Source organism: Balaenoptera ricei, chromosome 8 (genome assembly GCF_028023285.1).
Source record: "Balaenoptera ricei isolate mBalRic1 chromosome 8, mBalRic1.hap2, whole genome shotgun sequence".
Taxonomy (NCBI): domain Eukaryota; kingdom Metazoa; phylum Chordata; class Mammalia; order Artiodactyla; family Balaenopteridae; genus Balaenoptera; species Balaenoptera ricei.
The window spans coordinates 87,415,542-87,429,579 of record NC_082646.1 but is presented as its reverse complement, the minus strand read 5'-3'; the positions used below and the strand labels follow the sequence as shown (position 1 = coordinate 87,429,579).

Sequence of the window (14,038 nt, the reverse complement as noted above, 5' to 3'; positions counted from 1 at the left end):
ACTTCGTTCCCTGAGCAGTGGGAAGATGTATAGATCCCTACTGTACCTCGCGAACACACTGCATTGAACCTCTGGCTAAGATAGGCCTCTTGTCAGCCTTAGGTCAAATTAAACAAGGTCATGTCTTTACAGAAAGTTTAGTATGTCTCTTTAGGTATTTTTTCAGTGCATACTATATGCTTTACATGTGTATTATACAATTGAGATAGTATTTGCTTGTGTTCACTTAATGTATCTTGATTTTTAATGACTTCATATTATTTCAATATGGATGTGCCATAATGGATCTAACCTAGTTCCTAGTAGACATTTGAGTCTAATAACATAGTATCTATATTAATAACTTAATGATAAATAAGTTAAATAAGAATGTATAGAACTTACGTATTAATCTTTGCACACATATTCCTGATTATTTCCTTGGGGAGACTTCTTAGAAATGAAATTGCTAGGCCAAAAGAATATGCTTACTTTTCTGATTGAATCAAAAGTGCCAGCCTGAAAACTATCAATTTACATGCCCACACATGAAGTGTGAGAGTAGCCATTTCAACAGGGGTACTGTTTTCAAATGGTGTGTATTGGGCTGCAGAGGAAATGGGGAGTTACTCAGGTCCACTTGGATTGGAATCTTGGGTCTCAAGCTTTGTGTACTGCAGGTAAGTACACAAACCCTAACCTTAGTTTCTTCATCTGTAAAACAGGGGAGATAATAGTATTTGCCTCACAGGAGTGATGCAAAGATTCAGAGAAATCACGTTTGGAAAGCACTTAATGGAGTACCTACCCAGAGTAAGCATTTATTAGTGTTCTCTCTCTCTCTCTTTCTCTACACGCACACACACAATGTTACGTTATGTCGTGAATTTGGATACTCTTTTGAGCAAATGGAAAAAAGAAAATTCCTGTGTTTGTTATCACATCTTTTAGGCATTGAATAAAGTGTTTTTCTACTTTCTCCTGCCAAATAAGAGTGTAATTTCCATACTCAAAGGTCAGATTTCTCTACATGGATATTTCCTTTCCAAAGAGAAGAAAAGTCATCTTTGACTAACACTGGATTTAGAGACTATCTGTTTTGCATTTGAATCTTTCATTATTTTCTTATATTATGAGGCAAAAAAATGTGGCTTGGAAGTAAGAGCCCCTAAAGACCTGGGTGGGAAGGCTGGCTCTTGCCACTCACAGGCAGTGTGGCCTTGGGCCAGTTGCTCATCCTCTCTGAGCCCCACTTCCCCCCACTGTAACATAAGGTAATGCCACCTCTCAGTGTTGTGAGGATTAAATGAGGTTAACACAGGCAGGGGCACTTAACCTCTGTTGTGTAGGAGATCAGTAAATGTTGAATCCAAATCCCAGATCCAGCTTACAAGCAATGAATAGTGAGGATGTGAGCATGTGGAACTTCTTATATTCATGAGAAAAGACATCTGCTCTTGGGTCTAGCTCAGTCTTTTATTCCTACAATGATCAATTGCCTCTTCCCTTTCATATGCTGTCCTAAAAAATCACAGTGACCCTGACTTATAACCAAGATAAGAAAACACAAGTGATAAGGAAACTGATGAATCTCCTGACACACTGCAGGGTTATTTGAATGATTAAGTTGACCTGCCATCTTCCTCCTTTGTCAATCTAGAAAAACTCTGAAATGGCCAAGAGGTCCAAGGCAGCCAGTAGCCCAACAAACTGAAGAGTGGAAAGAGTGCCTGAGTTCATGGTCATCCTGAAAGGGTGTCAACAAGTAGAGAACCACTGTTTCTCTAAAGTTTACTGTGAAAAGGTCCATTCATTCCCATTGAGAGTGACGGCCAGAACCAACTTGGGCATATACAGATTTTATTTGAGGTGGGAGGGTAGGAAAGGGCCCAGATAATCAGAAAAACTTGGGTGGATCAGGATTTCAAAAGTCATAACTCAAGGGACTTCCCTGGTGGTACAGTGGTTGAAAATCCGCCTGCCAATGCAGGGGACACGGGTTCGAGCCCTGGTCTGGGAGGATCCCACATGCCGCGGAGCAACTGGGCCTGTGAGCCACAATTACTGAGCCTGCGCGTCTGGAGCCTGTGCTCCGCGGCGGGAGAGGCCGCGATAGTGAGAGGCCCGTGCACCGTGATGAAGAATGGCCCCCGCTCGCCGCAACTGGAGAAAGCCCTCGCACAGAAACGAAGACCCAACACAGCCAAAAATAAATAAATAAATAAATAAATTTATTTAAAAAAAAAAAAAAGTCATAACTCAAACTATGACTTTTTTTTGAGATTTTCTGATTCATTTTTTCACTCTCGTTACTCTGGAAAACTATTCCTCCCATCCCCATAAACAGGTACAAACCCCCAAATTCCAAGTTCTTAAGCCATTAGCTAGAGCATGGGCTTTGAGACCGATTTATACCTGCAGCCCAGGTTGCTCTACCCCTCCTGATGTTTTAACAGTCATCTTGAACCTCTCTCTCCATCTCCATTAGTGACAATTCCATTCTTTTATTCGCTGGAGCAGAAAACTTTGGGATCCCTCTTGTCTCCTGGCTTTTTGTTTTGCTTTGTTTTTCTTATACCCCTGTCCAGTCTGCAGGGAAATCCTATTGGCTATACCTTTGAAATATATCCAAGCCAATTTGACCCTTTTAAATTAACTACTCTCGTTGCTACTCCTTGGCTATGACCATCTCTTTCCTGGTTATTACAATATCCCCTTCATTGCTCCCCCATTGTTTTATCCTGGTCACTTCAGTCTATTTCAAACACATCAGGAAGATGAGGCTGTTTCGGTGTACAAGTCAGATCATGTCAGAAGCCTCCAGCTACCTTCTGGGAATTCCCTGATGGTCCAGTGGTTAGGACTCGGAGTTTTCACTGCCAAGGGTAGAGGTTCAATCCCTGCTTGGGGAACTAACATCCAGCAAGCTGTGCAGTGCAGAGAAAGAAAGAAAGAAAGAGAGAAAGAGAGAAAGAAAGAGAGAAAGAAAGAAAGAGAAAGAGAGAAAGAAAGAAAGAAAGAGAGAGAGAGAAAGAAAGAGAGAGAGAAAGAAAGAGAGAGAGAAAGAAAGAGAGAAAGAAAGAGAAAGAGAGAAAGAAAGAAAGAAAGACAGAGAGAGAAAGAAAGAAAGAGAGAAAGAGAGAAAGAGAGAGAGAGAAAGAGAGAGAGAAAGAGAGAAAGAAAGAAAGAAAGGAAGGAAGAGAGAAAGAAAGAGAGAGAGAAAGAAAGAGAGAAAGAAAGAAAGAAAGAAAGAAAGAAAGAAAGGAAGGAAGAGAGAAAGAAAGAAAGAGAAAGGAAGGAAGGAAGAGAGAAAGAAAGAAAGGAAGGGAGGAAGGGAGAGAGAGAAAGAAAGGAAAGAAGGAAGGAAGGAAGAGAGAGAGAAAGAAAGAGAGAAAGAAAGAAGGAAAGAAGGAAAGAAAGAAAAGAAACCTCCAGCTACCTTTCATCTCCCTAGAAGGTGTCCCTACTGGGGCTTTTTGAGACATAGGTGCTCTGCCCTGTCACCGGCTGGCTGCATTCCCTCCTGCTCCCCTCCTCCTTCACCTCACTTCCACCACCCTTGGTCTTGGCTGTTCCTCCAACACCATCGCAGGCACACTCCTGCCTCAAAGCTTCTGCCCTTGCCCTTCCCCCAGGCTGGAAGTTTCTCTTCCCAGATGCACACCTGTTTCGTACTTTTGGTTTCTTCATATCTTTGCTCAGTTGTCACCTTCTTAGTGACACCTTCCCTGACTGTCCTTTCCAAAATTAGACCCTCCCCATCCCAACCTCTCTTCCTCTTCCATTTTATTATTTCCTATATAAGGCTTATTGCTGTCTAACACACTTTATGTTTTACTTGCCTATCTGGCTTATCATCTGTCTGCCCAGTGGACCGTGAGCTCCATGAGGGCAGGGATTTTGATCTGTTTTCTTCACTCTGGTGTCCCCAGTTCTAGAACAGTGCCTGGCCTGTCAAGCTGCTCCATTAATTTTTATTGAGTCAAATTAAATGTAGACCTGGATCTAAAGCTGGGCTCTCCCGCTTAATAGCTGCATGAGTACGAGTAAGATACTTAATCTCTTCGAATGTGTGAAATATATGGGACCATGTTTGGCTTACAGTAATTTCAATAAATATTTACTTTCTTGCCTTCTCCCAATTTGAGTAATGGTAAAAAGCCATTTGAAATGCTAGAAGAGTGACAGTTAAGTACAAGGAAATTCTCACTTTATTTCTCTTCTCTTCTTTACCTTTCATCCTCTTTTGATTCCTTGCTCTCATCCTTGTTCTTACTAAGTCTGCTGAAATAATGCACATGACATAGAAAGAATGGTGGAGGACCCCGTGCTACCAGTCATAACTGTTAAACATCAGCCCAGTATACTGCTGATGGGAAAAAAGGCCAGGGATGAATATTGGAACCCAAAGCTGTTATAGAGGTGCAGTCTTCATAGCAAACTTGACAGTTTCTCTGTGCCATTCTGGAGAACACAGGAAAGATATTCAGAAGCTGGACAATATCCAAAAGAGGCATTTAAAATAAATCAGGTGATTAGGAGAAGGAATTGCTGTGTGGAACCTTCCTTTCTTCTCCCACCCCACCTCAACACCCCGCAAAATTGAGTGCGGAATGGTGAAAATGGAAAAGGAACCATAGCAAACCCTCACATCACACTTGCGCATGCCAGGCTCCGTGCCGTGCATATGATATAGATTAACCTGTTCAACCCACAGCTATCCTAGAAGGTAGATACTATTATTATGCTCATTTTACAGATGAGGACATTGAGGCACAGAGAGGATAAGTAATTTCCCCAGGGTCATACAGTTGGTAAATGGCAGAGCTGAGATTCACTCTTAGCAGATGACGAACGCGAAGTAGGACTCAAGTCTCAAACAGTCATACTGATCACATGAATGTTGACTTGTTCATCAAACTCTAGACGTGCTTATGTGTCTGATAAGCTGTCACCCTGAATACTCTTTCTCGGCCAAGCGCTGCTCTGTGCTCTGCAGCTTGGCCACCATTTGGTCTAGCAGCCCAGGTGAGCATGAACTCACCCGAACAACATTTGCTTCTTCTTCTCTCTGTCCAAATCCTGTAAGAGTCCCATCATATCTCGGCTCCTCAGTGAGACTTTCCCTACTAATGCCATGTGGTGATTTATCTTTCTGCTCACTGGTCATCCACATGTTTTTGCCTATACCATCCATCTTGACATGTGGTGTAACTTTCCTTTAGCACTCTGTACAGTTGGTACTTTTTGCTGCCTATTTCCTGTCACATCTTTTCAAGAAGATGGCATGTCCTTCCAGCCAAGGACATGTGCTTCCTTTATGTTCCTTCTCTCCCTTCATGTGCTAGTATTTTCCCACCAAATGCTTGCTGACTTGAAGCTTTTATGACTAATCCATGAAGAGTGGGTTACTGAGGGAAATGTGACGCTGTGGTGACATCTACAGTGTGGTACTTATGAGCCTGGATTTGGAGGTTCACAGGTGTTGATTCCCATCCTGGCTCTGCCAGCTCATGGTGGCCTGCTCATGTTACCTCCATAACATCTGTCTCCTCATTGGAAGATGAGGGCTGTAATGCAAGTTAGCCCAGAAAAATGTAACTCATCCTTAGGAAGATGTCTGGCACAGAGCAAGTGCTCAGTGAACAGTAACTATTATTTTTCTTGTCCCTAAGCTTTGAAGTTTATATCAAAGAGAACAATGACCTTCTGGAATATGTTCCCTGGTGAAACTGTCTGAGGCTTCCTGGACCATGAACCTGTCCCACTACAGCATTTCAAATGACCTTATATTAAACTGGATTGTGGGGCCTTCATCCCCTTGAAACTATGGAATACTCGTTATTAGACATTCAGGACCAAGGATTCTAGGGAGAGGCTGTGAGATTGCATGGAAGGGATAAAGGGAAGGCTTTTGATTATTTCCTGATTGTTACTTTTCATCTGGCCTTCCTTTGCTTCTTTCCTCCCTCCCTTCCCCTCAAATTTTGAAGGCTTATTATGAAAATGAACTGAAAGATGAAGGAAATTTTCGATATAGTTAGGTATATCATGTAGATATTTATAGATTCTTTCAAGTCTTCAACATTTAAAACTTGGGTTTACCGTTCTCAGTAGAACAGCACTGGTTGATTCTTGTTGGCTCACCCTGTGTATATATAATATAGCTGCAACATGAGGCAAAACTTTCTATTAAAATGTTGACTCTTCATTTAACCTTTCAGATGTGGGTTCTTAGATGTTGAATTACAACTGCTAGAGTTGTAAGTTAACTTTTGACTAGAGAGTTCAAAGATCATCTCTGCTTATATTTTCTTTATTTCATTAATTCACAAATATTTATTGGGTTCCTGATATGTGTCAATTACAGAGATGGAAAAATCAGTACGATATGGGCCCTTCCCTCAAGAAACTTACATCTACCTACAATATGATCTGCTGAATCATAATAATCTATTGTTAAAGATTATCTTGATTTCCATGATGCATTTGAATACTGTCCTTATTTAGAAACACTGGGAAAGTTTTTATCTGCCAAAGGGGCATTTATGTGTGTGTGTGTGTGTGTGTGTGTTTTCATTGCCCTCAAATAATTTTGTGGTGCTTTAGACAACCTTTTAAAAAAGTCCTCAAGTCCAGCTTATGGTTTGGGAAGATATGTCTACTTAGGTTTCCTATAATGTTTTGTATTACAGTATTATAGGCTAGATTATTAAAATTTCTTAGTTGTTTCCATAGTTTTGAAATGCAAAAGTCTTCGCATCCCTCGAGTATTCTTGTATAAACTAATCCTTTTGTTCTCAGAAAATTTTTGTAGAATAGATAAATAGACCCATAGGAAAATTTAAAGACTCTTAGTCTCTCATGCAATTGAAAATATTTTATTTATTATTTTATAAATTTTAATAATGTTTGTTTAATTGTTTCTTATTTGCTTTTCTAGGTGATACTTGTTATTTTCAATTAATGAAAATTATTTTCTAAATTTATTTCTCTTATTTATGTTTTATGTTTTGTTGCATTGTATAGAACAAGGTTTCTCAAACTCAGCACTATTGATACTTTAGGCTGGAGAATTCTTTCTTGTGGGGGCTGTCCTGTGCACTGTAGGATGCTTAACAGAATCCCTGGCCTCTACCCACTAGATACCAATAGTTTTCCCGAAGTTGTGACGACCAAAAATGGCTCCAGACATTGTCAAATATCCTCTGGGAAGCAAAATTACCACCAGCAGAGTCCACTGGTCTAGAATTTCCAAAATATTGTATAATGATAACTGTGATATGGGCATCTCTAGTTTATTTCTGATTTTACAGGAAATAATGCTTCCATTATTATGTTTTTCCATTAATATATCAGTTTAACATAGGTAGTCTTTGTGAAACGAAGGAAATAGAATTTTACTCTTATCTTAAAATAAATAAAAGGTAAATTTGCAATGAATATTGATTGGTGATAATGTAGGATGATAATTCCTTGCGGTCAAAAAGAATTAGTACAATTCAGTGGACCCTTTAGGGCCAAGGCTGGGTGGGGAGTATGGGTGTGTGTATGTGTGTGTGTCTGTGTGTGTGTGTATGTGTGTGTGAAAAAGTTGGGTAGAGAGTGTCTGTTGTGTAACTTTTGATTCTAGACACTTGATCCTAGAAGCAGAAAAGAATCCCTGCTAAGAGAACACAGCCAAGCCTTTCGCACAGTGAAGGGAAGGAAACCAAATACTGGATTATTGCTGTAGTTGAGAAATAGCCCCCAGGTATTTTGAGTAGATGAGTTCTTTAGCCACTACTTTCAAATGATAATTTATAGCTCTTTTTGTTTTTCTGAACTTATTTTATTAGGCTTTAGCTTTCAACATTTCAAATATAATAATGAAGTTGAGAGTCCCTGTTATTAGCTTCCAGTGGCCTTGAGAAGTCTGCTTCTGTGACTGAGGTGATGATGGCAGACTTGGCAAGGAGCTGGGAGGTTCTGGTCAAACCTTCAAAACCAGCCTGGAGTAGAGGCCACAGACAGACAGCACAGGTGAGAGGAAGCATAAATTCTACGCCTTCACTGCTCAGACTCCGCTTGGCCTGAAGGGCCTCCCTCTGTGGGGGGCTCAGAGGCCCCCTGGGCTGGCGGATTTATGTCAGCAAGAGCAGCGCAGTAGAAAGAGATTAAGAACACTTTCAAAGGGTGAGGGAGTGGGCTGTTCCTCTGGCTGAGCGATCTGGGACAGAGCTCAGTCTGTGAGGACCTGGGCTGGTGCCAGTGAAGGGAGTAGGGCAGTCCTGAGGAATGGAAGGTCACCGGCCAATTGGGTGTTGTGATAATTATATCCTTGTTTCCTTGAAGGTACCAGCGTCCTTGATTTTCCAGCTTCAAAGAGAGTTGCCTCTGAAGTAGGGGGACGTTCACACCTGCTTTGCTGCAGTGATTTCTGCCTTCCTGGCTGCAGACTCAACAAGACAACAATAGTTCTGTGGACATTTTCAAGGCCACGTTCATAAACCAGGCATGGGAAGCTTCTCTTTCACCCTTTCTTCCTAAATGAAAATGAAAAATTAGTGTACCCCATGAGAATTCAGCAATGAACCCGATTTAACGGTTTTACTTTAAATTCAGATACTTAGGAGGTTAGGCACTCTAAATCATTGCCCCACTACCCTTATCCTTGCTCCCTCCGATTCTCCCCCCTCCCAAGGGGACTATCACAGGACTAGACATCAGGTAATTGCTAGAGGTGTCAGTATACAATACACTGGGAATGTTTTGGTTTTTTCTCTTCCTCTATCCCATTCGTCTTCAGAGAAGCTGTGCCAACAATAGTTAAGAAGTACAAGCTTAGTTCTACCTTCCATATTTTCCTTATGGCACTTAGATTTCCATAAGTCCTTTCAAGAGAGGAGAGAAGTTGTTGACATTGCTGTTGTTTTAAGTGGTACTCTGCTTGTCTGCCTGGTGCAGAGAATAGGATCTAAAAGTGGGCTCTCCACTGACTAAATATATACTTGCTGCCTCCCACCTCTTCTTTCTACTGATCATCTGGACCCTCCCATCATTAAATGTGCAAGTTTAAAACCACATTTTAATTAATAAATGCCCTTTGTTAAAGAGCCGATGACTGGTTTCTGGCACATAAAACTTTTCCAGGAGGTAGACTGGATATTACACGTAACTCCCTAAATCCTGAGTTCTAATGTTTCTCTGGAAACATTGCCATCAGCTCTGGAAACCAAACCTTCCTTCCCTACACAAAGGCAGGTGCTGGTCAAAACCTGGAGAGTAGAAAGAGGGAAATGTAGTCTATTTTTGAAGCTAGTTCTTGTTCTGACCCTTGACAGTGATAAACGGTGGTCCCATATACAAAATATTCCCTAACTCTTTTTAACTTTTGCTCTGAGATTGTGCAAATACACAGTGTTATGTTGATGAATTCCCAACTTAGTGATATATAAGTAACTAGAGTCTTTCTTCATTGAAACATGCAGTCTCTGTCTCTCTTTCTTCCTCTCTGCCTCTGCCCTTCTCTTTCTCTCTCTATCTCCATTGTACTAAGAGTTTTCCACTTCCAAAGATCAGGAGTAATGACTGCTATGATACCTGGGAGGAGCAAAACCTCCGCCCAAAGTCTGCTTCTACCTGTCACTCGGGACCCTGGGATTCTGAGCTCTTGCCTGTGATTTAATAATGAGACCCAATGGGGCAGCCCAGGTGCTGTATATCATACCCTTGTTGATTGCCAAGGGAACATTTAATCTGTTGGCTTTATTCAGTTATGCTAGTCTGGCAAACGTACCTGGAGCTATAAATTATTTAGATGTTTAATTTATTTGGTGTAGAAGGAACTCTCTTATACCTTAGTTATCAAATAGCAGAAGATGAAAAACCACTTTGCTGGCAAATCATAAAAACTTTAACAGACTTGTGCCTTAAAAAGCAAAAGAGACTTTCCTGACCTTAAAAGTATAACGGGGATCCAAACAAGCACTGTTAACACATTATCCCCTGAGATAAAAATTATGGTATAAATTCCTTCGGATTATAAGTGAAATGTGAAACAAATGCTTTCCATCGGATGCTAACAGATAACTACTCTGAAGTGAGTACAAGTGTAAACTGCCAATGAGGGGTCAGAAGGGGCCTAGCAGGGGTCTTTGTCATAGTGCTCTTCTCTGTTATAATGTACTTCCATTATAAGGACCCAGGTGAGGGAGATATTTTAAATTGTAGGAAATATGATATAACCTAAGCCTTATTAGTATACAAAATTACTAGCTAACAACGAAACATGTCATTGTTTTATTTATTCTTTGACCTTGTACTTAGCACATTTCATTAAAATAGAAACTCAGCACATGTTTCATTAAAATAGAAACAAATAGCAAAAAGATATTATCTTGTGGAACAACCACTATCACATCAGATTAGGTCTCCTACCCTCCAACTGTTTCATCCATTCTCTTGATGAAAAAGGGTTGATCTGAAGCAAAAATAAACAATCTATAGCAACACAAAAATATAAACAATAGGAGTACAGAAATTCTTTGTAAATGTTTTCTAACTGTTTTGTTTCAAAGATACTTCTGGAATCAGGTGACATTACTAGGCTTTTGTTTACCATCATCCAAATATTTAAACAATTTTCCTTTCTCAGTGGGAAGCAGCAGAGTTTTTAAGCTAAGAATGTTATTTCTGCAGTCAAGCAGCATGGGTTTGAATTCTTGACTTTTATCAGCTGTGTAACGTTGGAGAAATTATTTAACTTCTCTGTGCCACAGCTGTCTCATCTGTACAATAGGGATATTATCTTCCTCATAGAGTTCTTATGTGGTGAAGTACATAAAACAGCACCGGACATATAATAAATGCTTGATAAATGTTAAATTGTTGCTACTAATCATCCACTACGTGCTTTGGATTCATTTCCTCATATTCATATAATAAACAATTCTATGAGTAGTTATTATTCCATTTCACTGGAGAGGACATTTATTCCTGGACCCAGAGTGAAGCAGATATAATCCAAACTCAGGTCTGTAAGTCTCTGTGGCAGGTTCTGATTCCTGGTGCCGACTCTGAGACAGAGATCTTGGTGCCGGAAGCTTAAGGGGAGTGCTCGGGGGCGACACCTGTGGGCCAAGGGAGAAGGTGCTCTGTGATGCAGCACACGTGCATCACCCTACAGGATGAAAGGCCACCCTACCAGAGCTCCAGCACTGGCCTGGCCCTTCAGAGTTGGACCCCACTGGGGCAAGGGGTTGGCCTGTTAGTGGAATCTGTGGTCCTTGCATGTAGCCTGCCCCCAACAGGGGTGTGGGTTTGGGCAAAGCAGCTCTCTTCAGCCAAAGGCTATCTCCAGAGAGGGTCTCCGCTGAAGAACCATCAGTAGCCAACACTCCCAGCAGCTGGGGGCATAAGCACTTCAGTCTCGAAGCGGGGATCTAAGCAGTGGATCAAGGGGTCCACACCGCCTCCATCTTTGGAGGGTGTTCAAGGCCATCTGATGGCCCATGGCGGTTGTGATCCTACTTCTTTTGCCCAGAATCTCTCAGCGCCTGTTCGTGTTGGGGAGTCCAGGAAGCATGTGGATGGACTGTTTCTGTGAATTACAGAAGGTGCTTGGTGACTTGAGACAGCACAGCTGCTGCTAACCAGCATCAAAACCAAGTAAATCACCCATAGGAACTGGCTGCCGTGGTTTATGGTCTGTACAGCTGGCTATAAGAGTGGTCATTTGAAAATGCCTAAATAGCACAAATTTAAAAAAATCCAATCTTCTAGCAAGCATTCTTTATGGTGTTTATGTCATGATCCATAGGCTAGAACTACAGAATTTTAAAACCAGAAGGGGCCTGAGAGATCCCACTCCTCCATTTGGGTTGGGTTGGGTTGGCAGGGAGTGATTTAGTCAAGGTCACACAGCAAGTTAACAGTTACACACAACGGGATTGGGACCATAAGCCTGAAAATTGATATTCTCAAGTAGAGGCTAGCTGTTTGCCAACTGCAAAGAAATTATAAAAACAAATTCTTGGCTGAAAACTTGAAAGGATAGGTTTGGAATGTTATCTTAATGCACACTACAATCTTGAAGTTTCTTGTCCTATCCTAGATAAAGTACTGTGTTTATATTTTATTCATTTCCATGCAAAATGGCTTCTAAAACTAAATGCCAAGAATTCTCACTGACATTGTGTGGTTCACATTTCATTGATTATATTTTGTTATTTTACTATTTTATGATTAAAACTGTCCTCTACTCCTAGCACTGTAGTTTTTCTCTATATAATTGATACAATGACAAATACTGTGTGGTGCTGGCAGTCTTTGAAGAAAGAATTTTAGATTTGAGAGTGGAGTCTTATCTTAAAATTACTTTCAGAAAACATATCAGACACATGGAGCTGTCAGGTTTAAAACTGTATCACCAATTTTATGTTAACTTATTATCTCAATATTCTCTGGCACATGGATACATCCATAACCACGAAGATTAGTGCTTAGTCAAAAAGAAAAAAAAAAAAAAGCTGTTAATTTTTCATTACCCCCTCAGTACACTACCTGGCTGGAGTTAGACATTTAAAAATCCCATATGATTGTTCAGCTCTTCAGAGATGTTAACCCTTAAACTTCCAGCAGAAAACCTACTGAACAGTGTTTGACAATTAGGGATAGTGGCAGTTTAGAGTTGAGGTTCAGAGCACAGACTGCAAATCCATACTTCCTGGGGTCAAAGCCTAGTTTCACCAGCTGGATGACGTATGAAGTGCTTAGAACAGTGTCTACTCACAAAAGTGCTCAGTTGATGCCGTGTCATCAAAATTTGCTTTTTAAACTACAGAGGATTGAGTCATTACAAGGAAAGTTAAAGATGAAGACTTAAAAACTAGATACACCTAGTTTTCAGTTTTTGACGTGTTCAATTCTCGATGCTTACAATGGAGCTCCTAGGTGAAATAGAATCATAAGCCTAGTTAGACCATACGTTTAGATTCTAAAGATTTACTCCACAACCTGATACACATAATACATGAAACAGTAAATTCCCAATTTTTAACTAGAAGACATTTGATTCTGGAAGTCACTGTTCTAATAGTGAGCTCTAGAAAATCATGCTCAACTTGCAGCTCCATGAAAGCAGTGACTATGCCTATCTCGTTCACCACGCTATGCCCAGGATTTTGCACACTGCCATACGGTAGGAATTTAGTATGTGTAGAATGACTGACTAATTGAATATAAGAGGCAATGCACTTTATTTTTTTATAATTGCTTTACATTGTTGGGTTAGTTTCTGCTGTACAACAAAGTGAATCAACTATATGTATACATATATCCCCATATCCCCTCCCCCTTCAGCCTCCCTCCCACACTCCCTCTCCCACACCTCTAGGCGGTCACAAAGCACTGAGCTGATCTCCCTGTGCTATGTGGCTGCTTCCCACTAGCTACCTATTTTACATCTGGTAGTGTATATATGTCCATGCCACTCTCTCACTTCATCCCAGCTTCCCCTCCCCACCCTGTGTCCCCAAGTCCATTCTCTATGTCTGCGTCTTTGTTCCTGCCCTGCCACTAGGTTCATCAGTACCGTTTTTTTAGATTCCATACATGTGTGTTAGCATACGGTATTTGTTTTTCTCTTTCTGACTTACTTCTCTCTGTATGACAGACTCTAGGTCCATCCACCTCACTACAAATAACTCAATTTCGTTCCTTTTTATGGCTTAGTAATATTCCATTGTATACATGTGCCACATCTTTATCCATTCATCTGTCGATGGACATTTAGGTTGGTTCCATGTCCTGGCTATTGTAAATAGTGCTGCAGTGAACACTGTGGTACATGACTCTTTCTGAATTATGGTTTTCTCAGGGTATATGCCCAGTAGTGGGATTGCTGGGTCATATGGTAGTTCTATTTTTAGTTTTTTAAGGAACCTCCATACTGTTCTCCACAGTGGCTGTATCAATCTACATTCTCACCAACAGTGCAAGAGGGTTCTCTTTTCTCCACACCCTCTCCAGCATTTACTGCTTGTAGATTTCTTGATGATGGCCATTCTGACCGGTGTGA

General features: G+C 40.8%; 1 long non-coding RNA gene across 18 annotated transcripts in view; it reads right to left on the bottom strand.

Annotated features, from left to right (window-relative positions):
• Positions 1-7,788: 7,788 nt before the first annotated feature.
• LOC132370737 (uncharacterized) overlaps positions 7,789-14,038 on the bottom strand; it is a 49,412-nt gene continuing 43,162 nt past the window's right edge. For all 18 annotated transcript variants that reach the window (XR_009504691.1, XR_009504693.1, XR_009504681.1 and 15 more), the window contains one exon: positions 7,789-8,504. This is a non-coding gene — a long non-coding RNA (uncharacterized LOC132370737). The remainder of the gene's footprint in view (positions 8,505-14,038) is intronic.